The following is a 22,935-nucleotide window of genomic DNA, read 5'->3' as shown; positions in this document are numbered from 1 at the left end:
GGAAATCCCTGGGTCCTCTTTGCTAACTCATTGTCATTCTTTCCAAATAACATCTGCAACACCCATACCATCACCCAGGTAACCAAAGATGCTGTCACATAAGTTGGAGTTGAGGAATGTATTCATGGCCACCAAGCCCCATATCTCTACAAGTTCAACATTGACTAGAACACTGGCCTGTTAATTAGCTATCTGTTTTTGGAGTCTGTCACATATCCACCAAGGGCTTCCCTGATAGTTCAGCTGGTAAAGAATCCGCCTACAATGCAGGAGACCCCAGTTTGATCCCCCGGATTGGGAAGATCCCCTGGAGAAGGGAAAGACTACCCACTTCAGTCTTCCTGGGCTTCCCTGGTGGCTCAGCTGGTAAAGAGTCCACCTGCAATGCGGGAGACCTGGGTTGGATCCCTGGGTTGGGAAGATGCCCTGGAGAAGGGAACGGCTACCCACTCTAGTATTCTGGCCTGGAGAATTCGTTGGACTGTGTAGTCCGTGGGGTCACAAAGAGTCAGACACGACTGAGCAACTTTCACTTTCATGCACTGTCGATGGGAGTGGAAACTGGTGCAGCCACTACAGAAAACGGTACACAGGATCCTCAAAAAAAAAAAAAAATAAATAAATAAAAACAGAACTACTGTGGGATCCAGCAATTCCACTTCTGGGTATGGATCCACAGACACTGAAATCAGGATTTCAGAGTGAACACTGTATCCCCACGGGCCCGGATTCAATCCCTGGTCACTTAACCAGATCACACACGCTGTGACCAAGAGTTTGTGCAAACTCAGAGATTCCATGTGTCTCAGCTAAGACCCGGCACAGCGAAATAACTAAATAAACAAATAGGGACTTCCCTCGTGGTTCAGTGGTTAAGAATCTGCCTGCCAGTGCAGAGGACGGAGGTTTGATCCCCGCTCTGGGAAGATTCCATATGACACGGAGCAACTAAGCCATTCGCCACAACTGCTGAGCCCTCATGCCTACTCTCTGCAACAAAAGAAGCCTCTGCAGTGAGAAGCCTGGGAATCGCAACTGGAGAGTAACCCCTGCTCGCTGCAACTAGAGAAAACCCAGGTGCAGCCACAGAGACCTAGAGAAGCCAAAAATAAAATAAATTAATTTTAAAAATTAATCAAATTAAGCAAATAAGTATGCACGAGCTAAACAGATTATATGAATTCTCCTTCACTCCCCAAATTCTTGTTACCTGAGTGCCTGCCCTCCAAATTCATGAACAGAGTGGATTCAGAGCTGCTTTGGAACACAGAAAGCCCCTCTCTTTCTGTCCTTTAGAAATGGACTCTTGTGGGTTTTTAAATTTTTTTCCAGAACCAGTGAACAGTTAAGAGATAAGCCTTGCAAGACGGGAGTGTATCAAATAAAAGAGGACCTCAAATACAAAAAGAAAAAAAAAAGGGAAAGAAATGTACCTTGGACAAAAGCAGGCATTTCAGAATATAGCTTTTTAAAACTGTCAGAATTTCTCTGGCTGATTCAGGTCAGTGTTTGGTAGAAAAACCAACACTGTGATGTAAAGCAGTCATCCTTCAATTAAAAATAAATAAACATTAAAAAATAAAGCTGTCAGAATTTATCAAAATCATCAGCGTACAAGCAGTTTACTGCTTAATACTGAGGTGAGCCGAAGGATTAGCTATAAAATGTTAGCCTGCAGGTTCTTCACGTGGACGGGTCTGCAGTGCACGCTAGCAGAGTCTAGTTCAGTAAACCTAAGTTGAGCACCAAAGGCTCCTAGTGTCTGTGAAATAAACCAACCCCTGTCTAAGGGCAATATAGTCACACTCCATAAAAGGCGTTTCTGAGATTTAAGCATCTGGAGAAGTGTTACTGTTCATTTTCACGCACGCACACATGCAGGAGAGATTCTGCCAGACAATGTTTCAAGAAGAGATCTCGGCATATGATCGATGTTGGTTTTGGCACAAGCTTTGGTACGTCATCGAAAGTGTCTTTTTTGAACATTCTCCTCCTTCTTCATTTTCAAGTCTGTCTTTGATTTGGGCAAGTTACGGAGGGTTGTGTGAATGAGGTTATAACAATCATTGTCGAGAGGTCCTGTACCTTAAGAGCATCCACTGGGCAGAGATTTCATTCATATTTCTGCCCGCATCTCTAGTTACTCCTGACGGCGGTGCTGGTACGCTCTCTGCAGCTTTGCTTTTACTGCCAGCAACTAGGATAACAGAAGCATTTCTGGGAAGGTTTTCCTCAGTGAAGAATGCAGTAGCTAGAAAATCCTGTTAATCCCATGAAATGATGGGAATTTGATTTTCTAAAAGAAGTTCGTATCAGGACCATCGTACCAGGGGCTCTTGAAGTGAAAACAAAATGTTGATACCGCCGGTGACTTTGGGCTCAAGTGGCGTAGTGTGCGCCTTTGAGGTCTGTTGCTGTCGAAATATGTCAGTAACGTACTGTTGTTTAGTCGCTTCAGTCATGTCTGGCTCTTTGAGACCCCATAGCCCGCCAGGCTTCTCTGTCCATGGGGTTTCCCAGACAAGCATATTGGAGTGGGTTGACATTTCCTTCTCCTGCAGGTAATGTAAGAAGCCTCTAGAAACAGTAAACTGATGCTGCTCCTGGGGAAAGCAAACTGACACTGTTTCATCGTATGTGGGTCCATGATGAACACAATGGGATTCAGAACTCACCGAGCACCGCCCCTCTGTCTGGGCCACACCTCAAAAGGCATTTTTGTATCATCTCAGAGGTAAACGCCTAGATTTTTTTCCCCAGATACAAATGGTTCAGATTTTTGAAATAACATGTCAGAAAATACCCCTGCAGTGTTCAAATGGAGGCGTGTAAATGCATATAAAACCGAATTTTTCTTTTTCTTGTAATTAAAGTAGGCACCTGGGAAAGCATATAATACTTCATATTATTACAAAACTCTTTACACTGCAATTAAAAATAAAGCAAAGCAAAAAAAAAAAAGCAAGCATCTTTGACAGAGGCTTCCCATATGTGTGAATTTCATTGAAAACAGAAGCCTTTTAAAACAGGTGTGTTTTTAAAAGCATGTTATTCATTTTTGCAGAGGAAAAATGCTTAAATGTTTCTGTTCTAGAGGACAGCCTGGATATCGAGGTGTCCGGCGCTCCGGCATTACGGCCGTGAGCCTTTGGTTCTATTTGAGCCTGTGGTTCAGAGGGCGTCCTCCCGGTGGACGTGGCTGCCGCAGGCTGTTGGCTTTCGTGTTCCGTGGCCCCCAGATGCCTTGTGTGTCGAGTTACGGCTCTCAATTTATAGTTCTCCTGCTTCCTCCTTCTCTTTCATGCCAACATCTGCTGTGTTTTTGCAGCTGATGGAAACTGCAAGCCCGTGTGACGTCTCAACATTTTTTTTTTTCGCTGTTTATCTGAAATGCGCGTTTAACTGTGAGTCTTATAGTTTAGCTGGCACTTTTATCACCCCCTTTTCCAGAAACCCTAAACATAGGAAGCCTGCTTCCTCCATAGATCCCAAGGGAGAGAGCAGGCAGCATGGGGCCCTAGGGACTCCCACAAAAGAGTCCCGTACCCAGCACAGACAACACATACAGGTCCTGTGATTTTCTTCCTCTTCTTCAATACAGTTTCTTTTTTGGGTGGGGTCCTACAAGTCTTATTTTTTGGCAAAGACTTGAAGATGACTGAGTGGCTAAGCATGCATGCAGATTTCCTTGCTCCCTCCCTGTCTCTTTCATCCTCTTCCTTCTTCTCTTAAGTTGTGTTACATCCTTGAAGAGAAGGGCTTGTCAAGTGCAGAAATACCTAAGGAAGCCTGGGAGCAGAGATACTTACGAAGTCCGGTGTTTTGTCTCTTGAAGTTTGGAGTTGTACTTTATTTTATTTTTTTTTCTGTAGAGAACTCAACAATCCAAATGCTAGACTAGGATGTTGTTGTTTAGTTGCTTCATTGTCTGTGACTCTTTGGGACCCCAAAGTCCGTACACAGCCCTCCAGGCTCCTCCTGAGCCACCAGGGAAGCCCAGACTAGGATGCCTGGTATCAAACGCTCAAGCTTTTTCCTGTGTTCCATCAGTAACAAGGTACAGCAGCTCTCACTTGCTAAAGGACGTCCATTAGACAGAGAAGCTGGTTACTTAAAGCAGGGCTGCTGTTCTGCTGCTGCTGCTGCTGCTAAATCGCTTCAGTTGTGTCCGACTCTGTGCGACCCCATAGACGGCAGCCCACCAGGCTCCTCCGTCCCTGGGATTCTCGAGGCAAGAACACTGGAGTGGGTTGCCAGTTCTTTCTCCAATGCATGAAAGTGAAAAACTGAAAGTGAAGTCGCTCAGTCGTGTCCGACTCTTAACAACCCCATGGACTGCAGCCTACCAGGCTCCTCCGTCCACGGGATTTTCCAGGCAAGAGGACTGGAGTGGGTAAAGTAGGGCAGTTAGCAGGAAACACATGGAGAAGAATAATGGAATCTCTGGGTACCAAATTTGACTTAAAGAAGGTGAACTAATGTCGTGAATGTAGTCTTTCAAAACACAGGGTTCAATCTCCTGCTTTAAAGTACAGGCCCCAGGACTTCGCTGGGGGTGTAGTGGTTAAGAATCCATCTGCCAATGCAGAGGGCACATGGGTCCGGAAAGATCCCACATACCACAGGGCAGCTAAGCCCGTGCGCCGCAACTGCGGAGCCTGTGTTCCAGAGCCTGAGTTCTGAAACCAGAGCAGTCACCCCAGGGAGAAGCCCGCACTCCACAGCTGGAGTGTGGCCCCCACTCAGTGCAATTAGAGAAAGCTGGAACACAGCAACCAAAACCCAGCACAGCCAAAACCAAACAAAGAAATAAAAAGTACAGGCCCCGAATGTATTTGTAAATTTTTACATATGCTCACTTTTAAAAAGTGAGCTGAACTCTATACACAGTGTGTTGCATAGTAGATGGCCTTTGTGATTTCATATTCGGATATCTGCTGTGAACAGCTGACTGTGGAAAAGACCCCGATGCTTGGGAAAGATTGCAGGCAGGAGGAGAAGGGGACGACAGAGGATGAGATGGTTGAGTGGCATCACCAACTCGATGGACAGGAACTTGGGCCAACTCTGGGAGACGGTGAAGAACAGGGAGGCCTGGCGTGCTGCCGTCCACGGGGTCACGAAGAGTCAGACGCGACTTGGCGACTGAACAACAACAGCTACTATGAAAATGGTTTGTCGACACCAGCCCCCTAAGCACCCTAGAAGACCCTTGTTAAAGTGAAAATCTGAGTCCCAAACAGGTTTAGAGTGAACCAAACACCAACCAGGATGCATCGTGAAAGCAGGAAAAGACTTCTAATAATCAGTTTCAGTACCTTACGTTTTTTTTTTTAACATAAATCCAAGGGTTCTGATCACTTCAGTTTAGTTGCTCAGTCATGTCTGACTTTTGGCGACCCCATGGACTGCAGCACGCAAGTTTCCCTGTCCCTTACCAACTCCCGGAGCTTGCTCAAGCCCATGTCCATCGAGTCGGTGATGCCATCCAGCCATCTCATCCTCTGTCGTCCCCTTCTCCTCCCGCCTTCAATCTTTCCCAGCATCAGGGTCTTTTCCAGTGAGTCAGCTCGTCGCATCAGGTGGCCAAAGTATTGGAGTTTCAGCTTCAACATCAGTCCTTCCAGTGAACACCCAGGACTGATCTCCTTTAGGATGGACTGGTTGGATCTCCTTGCAGTCCAAGGGACTCTCAAGAGTCTTCTCCAACACCACAGTTCAAAAGCATCCATTCTTCGGCGGTCAGCTTTCTTTGTGGTCCAACTCTCACACCCATACATGATCACTGGAAAAACCGTAGCTTTGACTGGACGGACCTTTGTTGGCAAAGTAATGTCTCTGCTTTTTAATGTGCTGTCTAGGTTTATATATATATAAACGTTTATTTCTTTGGCTGCTTCGGGTCTTAGCTGTGGCCGGCAGGACCTTCTTCGTGTCGTGCAAAATCTTTCTTCCCAGCGCTCAGGCTGTCTAGTTGGTGTGTGGGCTCAGTAGGTGCAGAATATGGGCTGTCTGCTTGTGGCACGCGAGGGCTGAGTTGCCCTGAGGCATGTGGGATCTTCATTCTCTGACCAGGGTTCAAACCTACCTCCCCTGCGCTGCAGGGTGGGTTCTCAACCTCTGCATCACCAGGGAAGCCCCAGTACCTCATGGTTTTCTTTTTTGTTTTTTTTTAATGGTTCTGGAAATATTTTTATTTATTTTTTAAAATTAATTTATTTATTTTTGGAGGCTAATTACTTTACAATATTGTAGTGGTTTTAAGGACACGCCAAACTGTGGCTCAGGTGGTCCCACGTGGGAATTGTCCAGGAAAAGGGAGTTTCTCTTCTTCTGTTGGAAACTCATCTTGCAAGGCATAACACATCTGTACACCATAAGATTTATAAAATCGCTTTGGAGCTCTGGGGAATTATGGCTAATTGTGTTGTATTTGGAAGAATAATGCATGACAGTTAATTCATTACTACCTAGTTAATTGTTGTTGTTGTTTAGTTGCTAAGTTGTGTCCACCTCTCCCGTGACCCCCATGGACTGTAGCACGCCAGGCTCCTCTGTCCATGGGATTCTCCAGGCAAGAATCCTGGAGTGGGTTGTGATTTCTCCCTCCACGGTATCTTCCCTACCCAGGGATCTAAGCTGCATCTCCTTTTTGGCAGGCGGGTTCTTTACCACTGAGCCAGCAGGGAAGCCCACCTAGTTAATGAATACAGGGCTGAATAGGTACTCTACATTTGTATTTGGGCTTCCCAGGTGGCGCTCGTGGTAAAGAATTTGCCTGCCCACGCAGGAGACATAAGAGATATGGGTTTGATTCCTGGGTTGGGAAGATCCCTGTGAGGAGGTCTTGGCAACCGACACCAGTATTCTTCCCTAGAGAATCCCCTGGACAGAGGAGCCTGGTGGGCTACACAGTCCATGGGATCGCAAAGAGGCGAACACGACTGAAGCGACTTAGCACTCCTGTGTGTATTATTTTTCACATTTACAGTTTAAGGAACAACTTGGGTTTTAGCTTCTTACCCCTCTTGCTGCAAATAGAACCAGATCATTTGAATACAAATATCTTTCTGGTTTTTTTTTTTTTTTTTTTTTTGCATTTTTATCCTGGGCAGTTTCAATGAAGTTTCACATAATTTGAAAAGGGTAAATATATATGATGCAGTTAGCGTTATTCCCCTCATGGCTACATGAACTGCAGATTTACACTAAGGGCTTCCCTGGTGGCTCAGGATGTCAAGAGTCTGCCTGCAGTGTGGGAGACCTGGCTTCGATCCCTGGGTCGGGAAGATCCCCTGGAGGAGGGCATGGCAACCCACTCCAGTATTCTTGCCTGGAGAATCCCGTGGATAGAGGAGCCTGGCGGACTACAGTCCATGGGGTCCCGAAAAGTCAGAAACGACTGAGCAACTAACACACACGGCATTATTTACATTGGACAGGCCCTGTGATTTGTGATAATTCTGTCATTTTCAGAGCAGGCTGATGGTATCTGGGGTGGTGGTGGTGCAGAGAGCGGGTGTTCCCCACTGCGGGGTGGGCATGCGCATCTGAGTTTGTCTTGCTGGCTCCTCGGTGCCTACTCTGGTTCTCTGGGATGTCAGCTTGGTCCCACCGAGTCTCAGAAGTTCCCTGGACGATTGAAAGCTGCAGACTGAGGCCGACATGGGCCGCTGCGCCCAGCGTGCTTCCTTGGCAGGTCCCACACTGGCAGGGACTCCTGCTGACGGGTGTGTGACTGAGACCCCGGCTTCCTCAGCAGGCCCCCCACGAACAGGGCTCCTTTTCTTGATGTCCCTTATCGCCGAGGGATCAATAACAGGGCGGATTCCACGGGCTGAGCCAGACAGAGTAAAGGTTCCGTTTGAAGGTGACTGATGACAGTGGCCCTCAAAGAGCCCTCCGTTGAAAGACGACAAAGGGGTTACGTTTCAGAGGTCGGGATCCCCTAGGGCTGCCTTTCATCTCTCCCAGGGCCTCCCCCCTCTGACACTCAGCCCTTCTGGACCGCCAAGAGGAAACCGTTGGATGTGATCAGACCAAAGAGCCAGAGGCTCTCCCGTTCCGTCCTGCCTCGCCCGTGGGGCCATCCAAAAGCTCCCTGTCTGGATCTCATTCGTGGTGGCTTTCTGCTGAGGGAGCTGGCTGGAGGTGATGTCACAGCCCCGTGAAGAACAATAGTTGTGGTTGTCACTGTTGTTATTGTTGTTCAGTCGCTAAGTCATGTCCAACTCTTTGCCCACCAGGCTCCACTTTCCATGAGATTTCCCAGGCAAGAATCCTGGAGTGGGTTGGCATTTCCTTCTCCAAGGGAACTTCTTGACCCAGGGATCCAACCTGCGTCTCCTGCACTGGCAGGTGGATTCTTTATGACTGTGCCACCTGGGAAGCCCATGGAACAGCAGAGTCACCTACAAACAACTAGCTGCTATAATTTGCACATAATCTGACACCTGCTCTAACTTGATCCCGGGTTGGCACGGTTTCTTGTCCAAAGACCGAGTCAGAGAGGACGTGGAACCATGTGCTTTCAGCAAAATGGGCTGAAATGGAAGCTTCACTCGATGGCCTAAAGTACTGAGAGTATTTTATTCCTCACTGTCCGATAATGACCCATGAGGTTAACTTGGATGTTTTCCGACATAACCCGGCAAAAGTTTGCAGTTTCTAAAGTCAGGCAAACGGAGATGCTTAATTTACTGACTCGTGCTATTTGTAGAAGTTGTTCATATCTTCTGAACTCTCAGATGTTGGAGAATTCACGTAATTTGAAAAGCAAGTTTGACAGTTAATGGGTGAAATTGGGCTAAAAGAAACTAGCTAGCCATTTGGGTTTAGGAAAAGTATACATTTTTAGCTTCTTTTTACTTGCTAAGTTCTTATAACATTGGGCTTCCCTTGTGCCTTAGCTGGTAAAGAGTCTGCCTGCAATTCTGGAGACCTGGGTTCGATCTCTGGGTTGGGAAGGTCCCGTGGAGAAGGGGAAGGCTACCCACTCCAGTATTCTGGCCTAGAGAATTCTTGTAGTCCATGGGTCACAAAGAGTCAGACACGACTGAGCGACTTTCACTTCACTTCACTTGTTATAACATAGTTGGCAATGTAGTATATAAAATATATGATGCTGGCAGTGGTATACACGATTCTTTTGCAGCGCCAGAATATGCCAGCTGTAACAGCAAATGAGGTCAAAGAGATGTCATGAAGTAGGGAATATTAAATATTGTTTAATATTTAATAATATTTAAATAAAAATATTAATTTTTCCCCCCTAAGAACAAGAACACAGGTAGCTCAGGACTGCTTTGCAGACGAATGGCTTGGGAACTTAGACTCGGGGAATTTTCCTGCTCTGAAATAAGGAGTCTTTCGTGTTGACTAAGGAGAAAAGAATTGGCTGTTGAGATAAACCGAAGAAGGAATAAATCAAGAGAATATTCCAAAAAAAATCTTTCCCCACACTTTATATGAATAGGTCTGCACCAAACTTGTGCCAACAGAAGTAAAAGGAAATAAAACCATCAAAGATGACCGGACGTTCTAAATGTCCTAGTGACCGGCAGAACTGTGGTGTGACTGATTTGACAAAGATGACCAGTATGCTCAAGCGGATGCATAATCAGGCAGGCAGTAGGCACCAAGACTGTAACAGCATAGCAGAGGTGAGACTTGGGGTCTGAGATGATCACATGAGATTTAGCAGCAGCAGCAGCAAGACCAGACTTGAGACGTTGTTTATTTATTTGTTTTTTTTCAAATTTACGTATGTGTTTTTTGTTTGGCTGTGTGGATCTTTGTTGCCGCACAGCAACTTTCTTTAGTTGTGGCGAGTGGTGACTGCTATCTGGGTGTGATGCAGGGGCTTCTCATTGGAGTGGCTTCTCTTGTTGCAAAGCACAAACTCTAAGGCGCGTGGGCTTCAGTATTTGTGGGTGCAGGCTTAGTTGCTCCACGGCATGTGGGATCTTCGCTGAGCAGGGATTGAACCCGCGTCTCCTGCATGGGCAGGCGGATTCTTAACCCCTGGGCCACCAGGGAAGCCCATGTTTTGCATCCTTGACAGATTTTAGGGCTTTAAATACCAAAACGTACTAAAGAACGAAGGGAAAGATCTTGTGGCAAAATACACTTGGGTTTTGAACATAATTGGTTCCCATGGAGAAGGGAAATAGATTCATTTCTTAAGCAGTGTAGGTGCCATGTAGTTAGTGTCTCTCTCAGCTTCCAAGATCCTCAGTAACGTTGGACAATTTGCTTGCTGGAAGTTCTAGTTTAAAGTGACCTGGACATTTGACTCTGAAGGTTGACCTCTGCACCTTCAGAAGAATGTAAGTTTCCGTGCAACCTGGAGAAAAATAATAACAATAATAAAGCTTTTGATTTATTGATGGATGCTTTTAAATTGTGGTGCTGGAGAAGACTCCTGAGAGTCCCTTGGACTGCAAGGAGATCAAACCAGTCAATTCTAAATGAGATCAACCTTGAATATTCATTGGAAGGATTGATGTTGAAACTGAAACTCCAATCCCTTGGCCACCTGATGCGAAGAACTGACTCACTGGAAAAGACCCTGATGCTGGGAAAGATTGAAGGCGGGAGGAGAAGGGGACGACGGAGGATGAGATGGTTGGATGGCATCACCGACTTGATGGACATGAGTTTGAGCAAACTCCAGGAGTAGTGAAGGACAGGAGAGCCTGGGCAGTCCATGGGGTTGACAAGAGTGGGACACGACTGCGCGACTGAACAACAGCAGCAAGATAAAGCTTAGAAAGTCTTAGGAGAGTTGTTCGTTGGCCAGCCAGTGGCTTGCTTTACACTCAGAACTGACGTTAGAGCTGATTGTAAACGCTTGCAACACACGCGTCTCCCCAAATGCTGAAAGGACAAATTAAGTTACCTTCTAATGTAGCAGCTAGAGCTAGCTGATCAGAGTGATACGTGTAGACAAATGCAGAAGAGAGTGTATTGTATCTGTCTGACTGTGCTTGTCCGCCATCTGCAGATACAGAGGCACTGCTGACTCATTGAAAAGACTGGGAAAGGGGTCAGGAACATCCTTATCTTGACATTAAAAAGGTGATGGATTGAGAGAGGAAACAGCAGAAAGTCACCTGCGCTGACTGTGGGTAGGGGCCAGGCTCAGAGGCGCAGAGGCACGTTGAAGCAACAGGGGCAGGCAAGGATGGGAGCGTGGGCAGTGACTTACGGCTCCTCTCATCCGGGAACCAGCTCGTTTAAATTCATCAGGAGGACTTCCCTGGTGGCTCGGCAGTCAAGAATCCACCTTCCAGAGCAGGAGACACGGGCTGCGTCCCTGGACCGGCAAGATCCCCACTTGCCTCAAGGCAACTCAGCCACAGCCGCTGAGCCTGTGCTCTGGAGCCCGGGACCTTCCGCTACGAAGCCCTCGCACCCTAGAGTCGGTTCTCTGAAACAAGAGAGGCCACCGCAGTGAGAAGACTGAGATTGCAGCCAAGAGTAGCCCCCCACCCCCACCCCCCAGCTCTCTGCTGCAGCAGTAAAGACCCAGCACAGCCAGAATGGTATAAATATAGAATCAATTCATCAGGCGTAGAGTGGGGCGAGTCCCGGTCACCCAGGATTCCCAACCACCTGCTTTGTGTTCCTTTTCTCCAACACGTTTGCACGTAGGACTTCTCCTGAGCCTATCCTGAAGATGTAAATACAAGATCGACCTATACCTACTCTAAATAAATCGATGAAACTTTTGAAAGTTCTTTCCATGCTGGATCTCGTGAAGATCTTTTCCATTCCTGATTCATCTCAAATTTTGAGAGCATCTGACATCGACTTTATGTGAAACGAAGGAAGTCTTAGCCAAAAAATGAATATGTGTCTGTGTATATGCATATATTCACACATACATATGAATGTGTATATATATACACACATATATATGTATTATGGTGTGTGCCTGCATACTTAGTCACTTTGGTCGTGTCTGACTGTCCGATTCCATGGACTGTAGCCCCCCAGGCTCCTCTGTCCGTGGGATTCTCCAGGCAAGAATACTGGAGTGGATTGTCATTCCCTCCTCCAGAGGATTTTCCTGACCCAGGGATCAAACCAGCATCTCCTGCATCTCGGGCGTTGCAGGCAGATTCTTTGCCACTGAGCCACGTGTGAAGTCCCATGTATTATAGTGGCAGCTTTTAAAAAAAAAAAAATTTATCTGTGCCAGGTCTTAGTTGCAGCATGTAGTTATATAACAAGTATCATCTTTGCACAAAGCTTGTAGCAGACGTTACTAAATACTACCCCCAATTTTTGAGGAATTTTAGTGCGCATTTCCTAAATCTCTGCATCCAGAAAGCAGTCCAGATGTTGTCATTGTTGCCCTTGGCTTTTCTCTGCACGCATAGATTTTTTCTTCGTTAACGAGCAGTTGGGAAAACTGATGTACGTGGCGGCTGGTGTAGCACTCACAGTGAAGACGGTGTCACAGGCTTTCCTGGTGGCTCAGTGATTAAAAAAGAAAAATCCCCCTGCCAGTGCAGGAGACACCAGTTCGATCCCTGATTTGGGAAGATCCCACACGCTGCGGAGCAACTAAGCATGTGGTCTAGAGCCTGGGAGCCGCAGTTCCTGAGCCCCCGAGGTGCAAATACTGAAGCCTGCTGACCAAAGTGTTTGTGCTTCACAGCAAGGGAAGCCTCTTAAGGAGAAGCCCGTATACCACAACGAAGAATAGCACCGGCCCTTGGCAACCAGAGAAACATCTGCGTCCAGCAACAGACACAGGGCAGCCCAAAATAAATAAAATTAAAAAAAAAAAAACAAAACAGCAACACAGTTTCACACTGTTTTTATAGGAAAACCCATGCCTGACACCCGGCCCTACACGTGAATGAAATCCCCATGGTTCTTCTCAATAAACATGAGCTTTGTTGGTGTCCTGTGGGTGTTGTGTTCACATTTGCTGAGCAGTGAGCAGTTTTCTGCTCACGTACCTGCAAGCCCTGCTGTTGGTAAAAGGTACAGAGCCTCAAGTGTTTCTATCTCTGGTTGGGGGCCCAAGGGTTCTGCTAAATTAATCTCTTTGAGGCTGGCCTGGGGAGATCAGGGGAGGCGTTTGAAATCCGTACACTCTGAGCTCTGAGTTAAAGCCTTTCCAGACAGCATCTTTGTGCCAATCTAGAGGGAAGAGAGCTTTTATTTCTCTTTGGAGTGAGGCACATGTGGAGAACACAGGAACAGAGGCGGCAGGAGGCTTGTTATGAGGCGCAGAAGGCAGAGGTCAAGGGTTTCTGCCTAACAAGCTGCTGACGCACTTCCGACAGGGCTCCCCAGTGCCAGCCTCGGCCCACAGCTGCTCGCCTCTCAGGAGCGCCTCTTCCGTTTGAAAAACGTTTGTGTGTTTGAGGGACGTGACCTTCCCCAGGTAGCTTCTAATTCAAGCCAACCCAGTGCATGCGATCGCTATGCATTCTTTTTTTTTTTTTTAAACCTGTGGGTTTTTTGTTGTTGTTGTTGTTGTTGTTTTCCTACATTCTTTTTCTTTCTTTTTTTTTTTTTTAATAAATTTATTTATTTTAGTTGGGGGCAAATTACTTTACAATATTGTAATAGTTTTTGCCATACATTGACATGAATCAGCCATGGGTTTACATGTGTTCCCCTTCCTGGACCCCCCACCTACCTCCCTCCCCATCCCATCCCTCTGGGTCATCCCATTGCCCCGGCCCTGAGCATTTGTCTCATGCATCGAACATGGAATGGTGTTCTGTTTCACATATGATAATATACATGTTTCAATGCTATTCTCCCAGAATGTCCCACCCTCACCTTCTCCCTCAGAGTCCATAAGACTGTTCTATGCATCTGTGTCTCTTATTCTGTCTCGCATATAGGGTTATCGTTACCATCTTTCAAATTCCATATATATGCATTAGTATACTGTATTGGTGTTTTTCTTTCTGGCTTACTTCACTCTGTATAATGGGCTCCAGTTTCATCCATCTCAATAGAACCGATTCAAATGTATTTTTTTAATGGCTGAGTAATATTCCATTGTGTATATGTACCACAGCTTCCTTATCCATTCGTCTGCTGATGGACATCTAGGTTGCTTCCATGTCCTGGCTATTGTAAACAGTGCTGCGATGAACATTGGGGTACATGCGTCTCTTTCAATTCTGGTTTCCTCGGTGTGTATGCCCAGCGGTGGGATTGCTGGGTCATATGGCAGTTCTATTCCCAGTTTTTTAAGGAATCTCCACACTGTTCTCCATAGTGGCTGTACTAGTTTGCATTCCCACCAACAGTGTAAGAGGGTTCCCTTTTCTCCACACCCTCTCCGGCATTTATTGCTTGTAGACTTTTGGATAGCAGCCATTCTGACTGGTGTGATATGATACCTCATTGTGGTTTTGATTTGCATTTCTCTAATAATGAGTGATGTTAAGCATCTTTTCATGTGTTTGTTCGTTATGCATTCTTTAGTGGAGTCTGTGAAGCGGGGCGCTGGGGAAAGAGATGATAAGGATCAGAGCTGGCCTTACTCACATTTAGAGGGCAGGGCAGCTTTTGTGGGAGAGAGAGAGAAAAAACAAAATGTCCTGGTCTGATTTTTTTTTTTTTTTCTTTTTTGTTGAATATGTTTTGTTTCGGCACATACTATGGGGAAGGTGAAAGTGAAGTCACTCGGTCGTTTCTGAGTCTTTGCCATCCCATGGACTGTAGCCTACCAGGATCCTCCGTCCATGGGATGTTTCCAGACAAGAGTCTTAGAGTGGGGTTGCCATTTCCTTCTCCAGGGGATCTTCTCGACCCAGGGATCGAGCCCAGGTCTCCCACGTTGTAGGCAGACGCTTTACCATCTGAGCCACCAGGGAAGTACTATGGGGGGGTGGGGGATAAAATATTAATTTACTGTGATGCAGTCACTTTCTCCTATTAGCAGAAGAGCAACCCGAGGAAATGAGAAAGGACTGTGCTCATTGAATGCCCATCCCGCCCATTGTGGGCGTTGGCACACTACAGCCTCTGGGATGAGTCTGGCCCCCTGCCTTTGTTGTCGATAAAGTTTTATTGGAAGACACTCATGGCTGCTCCTGGGCAAGCGGTCTGTGGCGACTTTTGTAAGACAAAAGACTTAGGAAAAGGTGTTTGTAAGACAGCAGTGTGGAGCTGTGAAAAAAGATTCTTTGGCCTACAGAGCCTACAATATTGACTCTCTAACTCTTTACAGAAAAGTTTGCTGACCTCCTGAAAGACCCTTATGCTACTCAGGGTCCCCGTTTGACTGTCTCACCTGTGAATTTCTCCTTGATGGATTCTAGTCCAGCATCTCTTTCCCAAAATACCTTTTACCAGCTGCATGTGGAAAAGAGTTCTGTGACTCAAGAACTGAGCTTTAAATTTTATTTTGTGTTAAGTAATGAATTAAAAATCTTTTTTTTTTAAATTAGTTCATTTTCTATTTTTTAACTTTACAATAATGTATTTGTTTTGCTATACACTGACATGAATCCACCATGGGAGTACATGTTTTCCCCCTCGGCCTTGCTGGGTCTTCATTGCTGCATGCTTAGTCTTCCTCTAGTTTTGCCGTGAGTAGGGGGCTACTCTCCAGCTGTCGTGTGCTGGCTGCTCATGATGGTGGCTTCTCTTGTTGTGACTCACGGGCTTCAGTCGTTGCCAATCACTGGCTTTGTCGCCCCTAGGCACACGGGATCTTCCCGGACCAGGGATGGAACCTCCGTCCCCTGCATTGGAAGGTGAATTCTTAACCACTGGACCACCAGGGAAGCCCAATTTTAATTAATATAAGTGCCTATATGGGACTTGCTGCAGCTCAGACTCTGGTAAACCATCTGCCTGCAATACCAGAGACCCAGGTTTGAGCCCTGGGTCAGGAAGACAATGGCTAGGAGAATGGGGGGGGGGGTTGTTGAATTTTCTACTTGATAAAACAACAGGTGATTGAAATATATTTGAATTCACCAGAAGGAATCAACGAGATCTGGAAAACTGTTAGTATTCACCCCTGGACCAGAAAGTCATGCAGTTCGAATCATCTTCCTCTTAGCTTTGGCTGCAGAAATAGAGCAGGGTAGATGAGGTGTGTAAAAATTTAAGATAAGAAGACACTCTGGGAATGCTAAGTTGCCTGGTCACATAAGCTGTGGCCCTATAAAATGGCAGAAACCAAGGCCCTAGAATAGTTTAGCTAGCTATCTGTGTGGGGCCTCTCCGGTGGAAGGCTGAGGGGCCGATTGTGGTCAGACAGGACCAGTGAATGAATCACAGAGTGTGTCTGTGAAGCCAGGGGGTGATGGGATCAGGCAGATTGTTGATATCCATCAAGTGAGGCTGGGCGATACCAAGAACAAAATCCATAGTGAAAACCAGGGGATGTGTCTGCAGTATTTCATCATGATACTCGCTCTAAGGTGAAAGTGACCCAAGGCGTTGAGAAGACACATTTGTGATTTTAAGTACAGGAGATAATGCTTTAGGGAGAGTATAATGCGTGTCCAAGGTCATGTTGACAGTTCATGAAAAAACAAGGACTAGAAATCCCTTTTTTTTCCCCCAGGTTCCAGTGAGTATTCTATATACCACATTACTTCTTGTTTTTCTTTTAAAAATAATTGAATAATTGTTAAGGAAAGCTGTGACAAGCCTAGACAGCATATTAAAAAGCAGAGACATCCCTTTGCTGACAAAGGTCCGTCTAGTCAAAGCTAGGGTTTTGCCAGTAGTCATGTACATGTGGAGAGCTGGATCATAAAGAAGGCTGAGCGCCGAAGAATTGATGCTTTTGAACTGTGGTGTTGGAGAAGACTCTTGAAAGTCCCTTGGACTGCAAGGAGATCCAACCAGTCCATCCTAAAGGAAGTCAGTCCTGAATATTCACTGGAAGGACTGATGCTGAAGCTGAAACTCCAATACTTTGGCCATCTGATGCGAAGAACTGACTCATTGGGAGAGATCTTGATGCTGGGAAAGATTGAAGGTGGGAGAAGAGGACGACAGAGGATGAGATGGTTGGATGGCATCACCGACTCGATGGACAGAGCAAACTCCGGGAGATGGTGATGGACAGGGAAGCCTGGTGTGCTGCAGTCCATGGGGTTGCCAAGAATTGGACCCAACTTAGCGACTGACAGCAACAGCTAAACTTTAAAGCAACCAAAGGAATAGCCATCTAGTGTTTGTTTAATTTTCCCCATTGATTTTAAACATTCAAGTGTGTGTAAAGTATACGTGAAAAAAAAAGCATTATTTTGAATATAATTCAAAGCCCACTCATTGTGGGCTTCCTCATGAATGTCACTATGACAAATGGTGTGGTTCGTCCAGTTCTACATCATGTAACGATCCCTTTAAATGTCTGACCTTGCTCCTTAATGAATTGAGATCCGTTGAAAATATAAATCTCATGTGCTTGGCATTTGCCCTCTTCACGTTATTGTTTAAAGCAATAAAAGCTTTACCGATGCACAGGCTTTTCCACCTCTCATTCCGCACCATTTATTCATCTTATCTGGCTACTATCCGTCTTCATGGCATGACTTTATTGCACTTTCTGAAAGTGTTTTTGGCTCCTAGCATTCATTCCCACCTGTGTTCATGTGAAAATATGATCTGTTAATGAGTTTCATCAGTCAGCAATTTCCTATTGTACACCCATACTAGTTTTTTTCATTTCCGCGTTAGGTCCTTTAAGTCACCGGTCCCCAAGCTTCCTGGCACCAGGGACCAGTTTCGTGTTGGGTATAAACTAAATCATGCTACCCAGAAAGGCTCAAAACCCGTAACCCCCTTGCTTGTGTGAAAGAGAGGTACAGATTTGAACCTTACATCCATACATGACTCCTGGAAAAACCATAGCTTTGACTAGATGGACCTTTGCTGGCAGAGTAATGTCTCTGCTTTTTAATACGCTGTCTAGATTTGTCATAGCTTTCCTTCCAAGAAGCAAGCGTCTCTTAATGTCATGGCTGCAGTCACCCTCTGCAGTGATTTTGGAGCCCAGGAAAATAAAGTCTGTCGCCGTTTCCACTTTCCCCTGTTCTATGTGCCGTGGAGTTACAGGACCGGGTGCCATGCTCTTGGGGTCTCTGATGTTGAATTTCAAGTCATCATCTCCACTCTCCTGAACAGGGAAGAATAGAACTCTTTATTGATTGTACATTGGCCAGTCACAGTGCTGGACACTTATACATTATCTCTTAAATATATTTATTTTAGAGATGCTCAGTACACACATAGGGAATAGAACAGACTGCCAGTTTGTCCTATGGTTTTTATGACTGTTGAAATATCTTTGGTTTTAGATAATGAATTTATAGTTACGTATGGAGTCAAAATACATTACTTTTTTACAGTGTAGCATTGAAAGAATAGCATAAAAAATTGCAAATGAAAGTTCTAAACAATAGCGTAACATTAAGGGGAAACATTTATAATTGTGTAAGGAAGAGAAAGTATTGGGTAAACAAGGAGTAAATCACTTCATCTGTGCAAATGATACTCCTTGACAAACATTTTAAGTGTAGGAGAAGCAAACAAATGTTGATTTAGAACCTCATCGTACGAGCGTATACAGACGTTCGCCAAGCTACGATTTCCACTGAGTCAGCCTCAGTTACTGTCCCCCTGGATGACATATTTATATGTCCTGGCTCACTGCGGGGTGATTTATGTGGCTACGTCATCCTTACCCTCTCTTGCCAGTGTCCTGCCTCATATTAAAATATAAACACTCCCTCGCACCTGCCCCCTGGTTTTGAAGCATCATTAACTTCATCTGAGGGCACATTTGGTTATGAGCTAGTAAAATCCTTACACATGATATTTAAACAAGATGGCAGTGACATATGATGTTCAGTTCACTCCCTTTTATCTCACTGTCGAGTTGAAAAAGCTGAACTCTTAATAAGAGTCGGGAGCTTGGCCAGAACAAAGCTCGGTCTCCTATAAAAGGATGTGTCTCTTCCCTACATCCTTCCCCCTTAAGTGGGAACCTTAAGTTGGTTCTTTAACTTTGTGAATCTGTTTCTGAATTTGTTTGTACATAAGTTCATTTGTACCATCTCTTTTTAGACTCTGCATGTAAGGGTTGCCATACTATAGTTAGGAAGTTTGGGATAGACAGCTGTATTTAACATGGAAAACCAACAAGGACCTGCTGTACAGCACAGGGAACTCTGCTCAATACTCTGTAATGACCTTTGGTTCCCAGGGGGAAGGATGGGGGAAGGGATAGTTAGGGAGTTTGGGATGGAGATGGACACACTGCTATATTTAACATGGAGAACCAACAAGGACCTGCTGTCCAGCACAGGGAACTCTGCTCAATGTCATGTGGCAGCCTGGATGGGAGGGGAGTTTGAGGGAGAGTGGGTACGTGCATATGGATGGCTGAGTCCCTTTGTTGTTCGCCTGAAATTATCACAACACTGTTAATCAGTTATACCTCAATACAGAATAAAAAGTTTAAAATGGGGGAAAATAGAGGAGTATTCTGGGAGGCAAGAAAGAAAGAAAGAAAAAAGAAGGTGTGTCTCTGCTATAACCACTTGCATCTCAGCAGCTAACGTCTCTTTCAAACCTGCTTCTTCTCCACTCCTCCCCTTAAGCTCTGTGAGTCTTACAGTGGCCACCTGGCTGGTCAGTGTCTCCCCAGAACTCTACTTTCTCTTTTTCCAGTTTGAATTGCTTACTTTACCCCTAGCCCATCTCAAAACCTCAGAACCATCTCCACTCTCCCCTCCCATTTGTTAGGGTCTCATATGCTCCGCTTCTAGTTGGTTCACCATATCCCAGCTCAGACGTAGAACCTCTCTCCAGAAGAGCCGCACTGGCTTTCTGACAGTTGTCTCTGCTTCCAGTCCCCAACCTCCTGAAATGCTTCCTGAAGAGGCCAGAAGATTTACCTTCGTAGTTCTGCTTAGTTGCTTCAGTCGTGTCTGACTCTTGGTGACGCCATGGACCGTAGCCTGTCCGGATCCTCTCTCCGTGGGATTCTCCAGGTAAGAATACTAGAGTGGCTTGCCATTTCCTTCTGCAGGGATCTTCCCGACCCAGGGATCAAACCCGTGTTTCCTGCCTTGACAGGTGGATTCTTTACTGCAGAGCTATCAGGGAAGCCCTGTGTGTGTGTGTGTGTGTGTGTGTGTGTGTGTGTGTGTGTGTGTAGACTGCATCTTAAAAGAGTATTATCAATTTAACTGAATATTTTAAGGCTTAATGAAAGGGAGATAAAAACAAACTTACGGAACGACAAAAAATTACTCTACAGTCATGCTAACTCAAACTGCCATTAACGTGGTCCTTCCATGATAAATTTTTTTATTAGAGTTAAGAAGGGTTGATTATTCGTCATTAGATACAGACATTTCACAGGAATGCACTGCATTAATGTAAATGAAACCACCAAGGAGATTTTTTTATTTCAAGTTCACTGCATCCAGCCATAACAAATCCATGGAAAATTCTTACTTAGAATAGCTCTCTTCAGTCTGACACTCCATTTATGGGTAGAGGATTTTAGACGAGATTCAAATGTGGACAGAAATGTGAAATCATGTATATATGTTTACTGTGTTTTATACAGTGTACGATATCAAACAGAAATAGCAATATTTTATGTGTCTTTGCTGTGGCTCAGAATTAAACCCGTTACCTCTGGGGCAATTTGTACACTATTTCAACATGTCAAGAGTTTCTCAGGCGTAGATTTTTACCCAGTCAGAAACCATTGCTCACACCTTTCCCCTCACCCACGTCTTACTTTTGCGACTCTCTCCCAGCTGCATTTTCTCCTCCAGCTGCTTTTTCTTTGTTTCTTCACGGACACGTCTTCTTTCTCCACCCTGAAGATTCATCCCCAGACAGTTCTCAGTCCCCTCAATGTGCTCGAAAACCCCAGCTTCGTGTTCTGGGCTCTGCACTGTGTAGTGTCAAATCCGATGTCCAGTCCCTCACAGCTCCCCCTTTCAGTCATGTCTGACTCTTTGCGACCCCCTGGACTGTTGCCCTCCAGGCTCCTCTGTCCACAGGATTCTCCAGGCAAGAATAATGGAGTGGGTTGCCATGCCCTCCTACAGGGGATCTTTCCCGCTCAGGGATTGAACCCAGGTCTCCCCCATTGCAGGCGGATTCTTTACTATCTGAGCTACCAGGGAAGTGCAGAGAGGATGTAATAATAATGGAAATAAAGAAATAAATGTAATATGCTTGATTCATCCTGAAACCATCCCCCTGACACTTGCCCCCGGTCTATGGAAACATTATCTTTCATGAAACCCGTTGCAGATGCCAGAAAGGTTGGGGACCACTGCTGTAGAAGGTGGGCTTCCCAGGTGGCGCTAGTGATAAAGAACCTGCCTGCCAATGCAGGACACGTAAGAGATGCAGCTTCGAACTGTGGGTCGGGAAGATCCCCTGGAGGAGGAGGGCATGGCAACCCACCCCAGTATTCTTGCCTGGAGAATCCCCATGGACAGAGGAGCCTGGAGGGCTACAGTCCATAGGGTTGCAGAAGAGTCGGACACGACCAAAGGGACTTAGCCCGCACACACACTTGTCGAAGGCAGAATAAAAAGCCTACCCCTCAAAGATGTCTCCATTGTAATTCCTGGAGTCTCTGAACTTGTGGCTTTCTGTGGCAACGTTGCAAAGGCAGAATAAAAAGCCTACCCCTCAAAGATGTCTCCATTGTAATTCCTGGAGTCTCTGAACTTGTGGCTTTCTGTGGCAACGTTGCAGATGGAATTAAGGCTCCCCATCTACTGACACAAAATAGATTATTCAGACAGATCCAGCGTCATCCCAGGGGTCCTAACAGGTGGAGGAGGCAGGCAGGGATGTAGTGTGAGAAGCACTGGACCAGCCCTGCCTGGCTTTGAAGGTGGTGGAAGGAGCTGAGAGTCAAGGACAGCAGGCTCCTTGAGGATTGTTCCCTGAGCTTCCGAAAGGAACTGGATTCTTGCAGATATCTTCATGTTGGCCTAGTGAAACCCATCTTGGACTTTAAGCCTTTAGAACTGTAAGATAATAAATTTGACTTGTGTGAAGCCACTGAGTTTGTGATGACTTCCTGCCACAGCCCTGGAGATGAGTGCGTAGGTGAGCTTTCTGAACACAAGTATACTTGAAAACATTGCAGACTTCAAGCTGAATTCTCCGGGTCCCCGAATCAAAGGCACCCCAGGCCTTCTATGCCTAATTAGGAAATACAGTTCTCCTTTTTCTGTTCTCTGAATCCAGTCGTTTATTCCAGATCTGAATCTGGCTCAGTTCCCTCCCAGCACTGCTTTACCTCAAGCCTTTGTCATTTCTCATGTGCACGAGGCTATTTTTGTAGTAACTGGTGTCACTGAATATACTTTCTTCTTCTGAAGTCGCTCAGTCGTGTCCGACTCTTTGTGACCTCATGGACTATACAGTCTGTAGAATTCTCCAGGCCAGAGTACTGGAGTGGGTAGCCTTTCCCTTCTGCAAGGGATCTTCCCACCCCAGGGATCAAACCCAGGTCGCCCGCATTGTGGGCGGATTCTTTACCAGCTGAGCCACCAGGGAAGCCCAAGAATACTGGAGTGGGTAGCCTATCCCTTCTCCAGGGGATCTTCCTGACCCAGGAATCGAACCTGGGTCTCCTGCATTGCAGGCAGATTCTTTACCAGCTGAGCTATCAGAGAAGCCCAAAATATACTTTGGACCTCCCTTTGGACCTCCTTAAACCCATGTTCTACTTGTGAGTAGTCGTTGGTGGCTTAGTTGCTCAGTCGTGTCTGACTCTGTGATCTTGTGGACTGTAGCCCGCTAGGCTCCTCAGTTCATGGGATTCTCCAGGCAAGAATACTGGAGTGGGTTGCCATTTCCTTCTCCAGAGGATCTTCCCCACTCGGACTGAACCTTCATCTTCTGTATTGGAGGTATATTCTTTACCACTGAGTC

General features: G+C 45.9%; 1 long non-coding RNA gene across 5 annotated transcripts in view; it reads left to right on the top strand.

Annotated features, from left to right (window-relative positions):
- Positions 1-22,935, top strand: part of LOC145536928 (uncharacterized) — a 453,923-nt gene that overhangs the window by 80,994 nt on the left and 349,994 nt on the right. The window contains exon 3 of one of the 5 annotated variants that reach the window (XR_014076089.1): positions 19,866-20,006. The exons of the other annotated variants lie outside the window; for them this stretch is intronic. This is a non-coding gene — a long non-coding RNA (uncharacterized LOC145536928). The remainder of the gene's footprint in view (positions 1-19,865; positions 20,007-22,935) is intronic. 5 annotated transcript variants of the gene reach the window in all.

This window comes from Giraffa tippelskirchi, chromosome X (genome assembly GCF_054371585.1).
Source record: "Giraffa tippelskirchi isolate mGirTip1 chromosome X, T2T-mGirTip1v1.2.pri, whole genome shotgun sequence".
Taxonomy (NCBI): Eukaryota; Metazoa; Chordata; class Mammalia; order Artiodactyla; family Giraffidae; genus Giraffa; species Giraffa tippelskirchi.
Note: the sequence above shows the minus strand (reverse complement) of the source record. Positions and strands in the feature narration are given on the sequence as shown.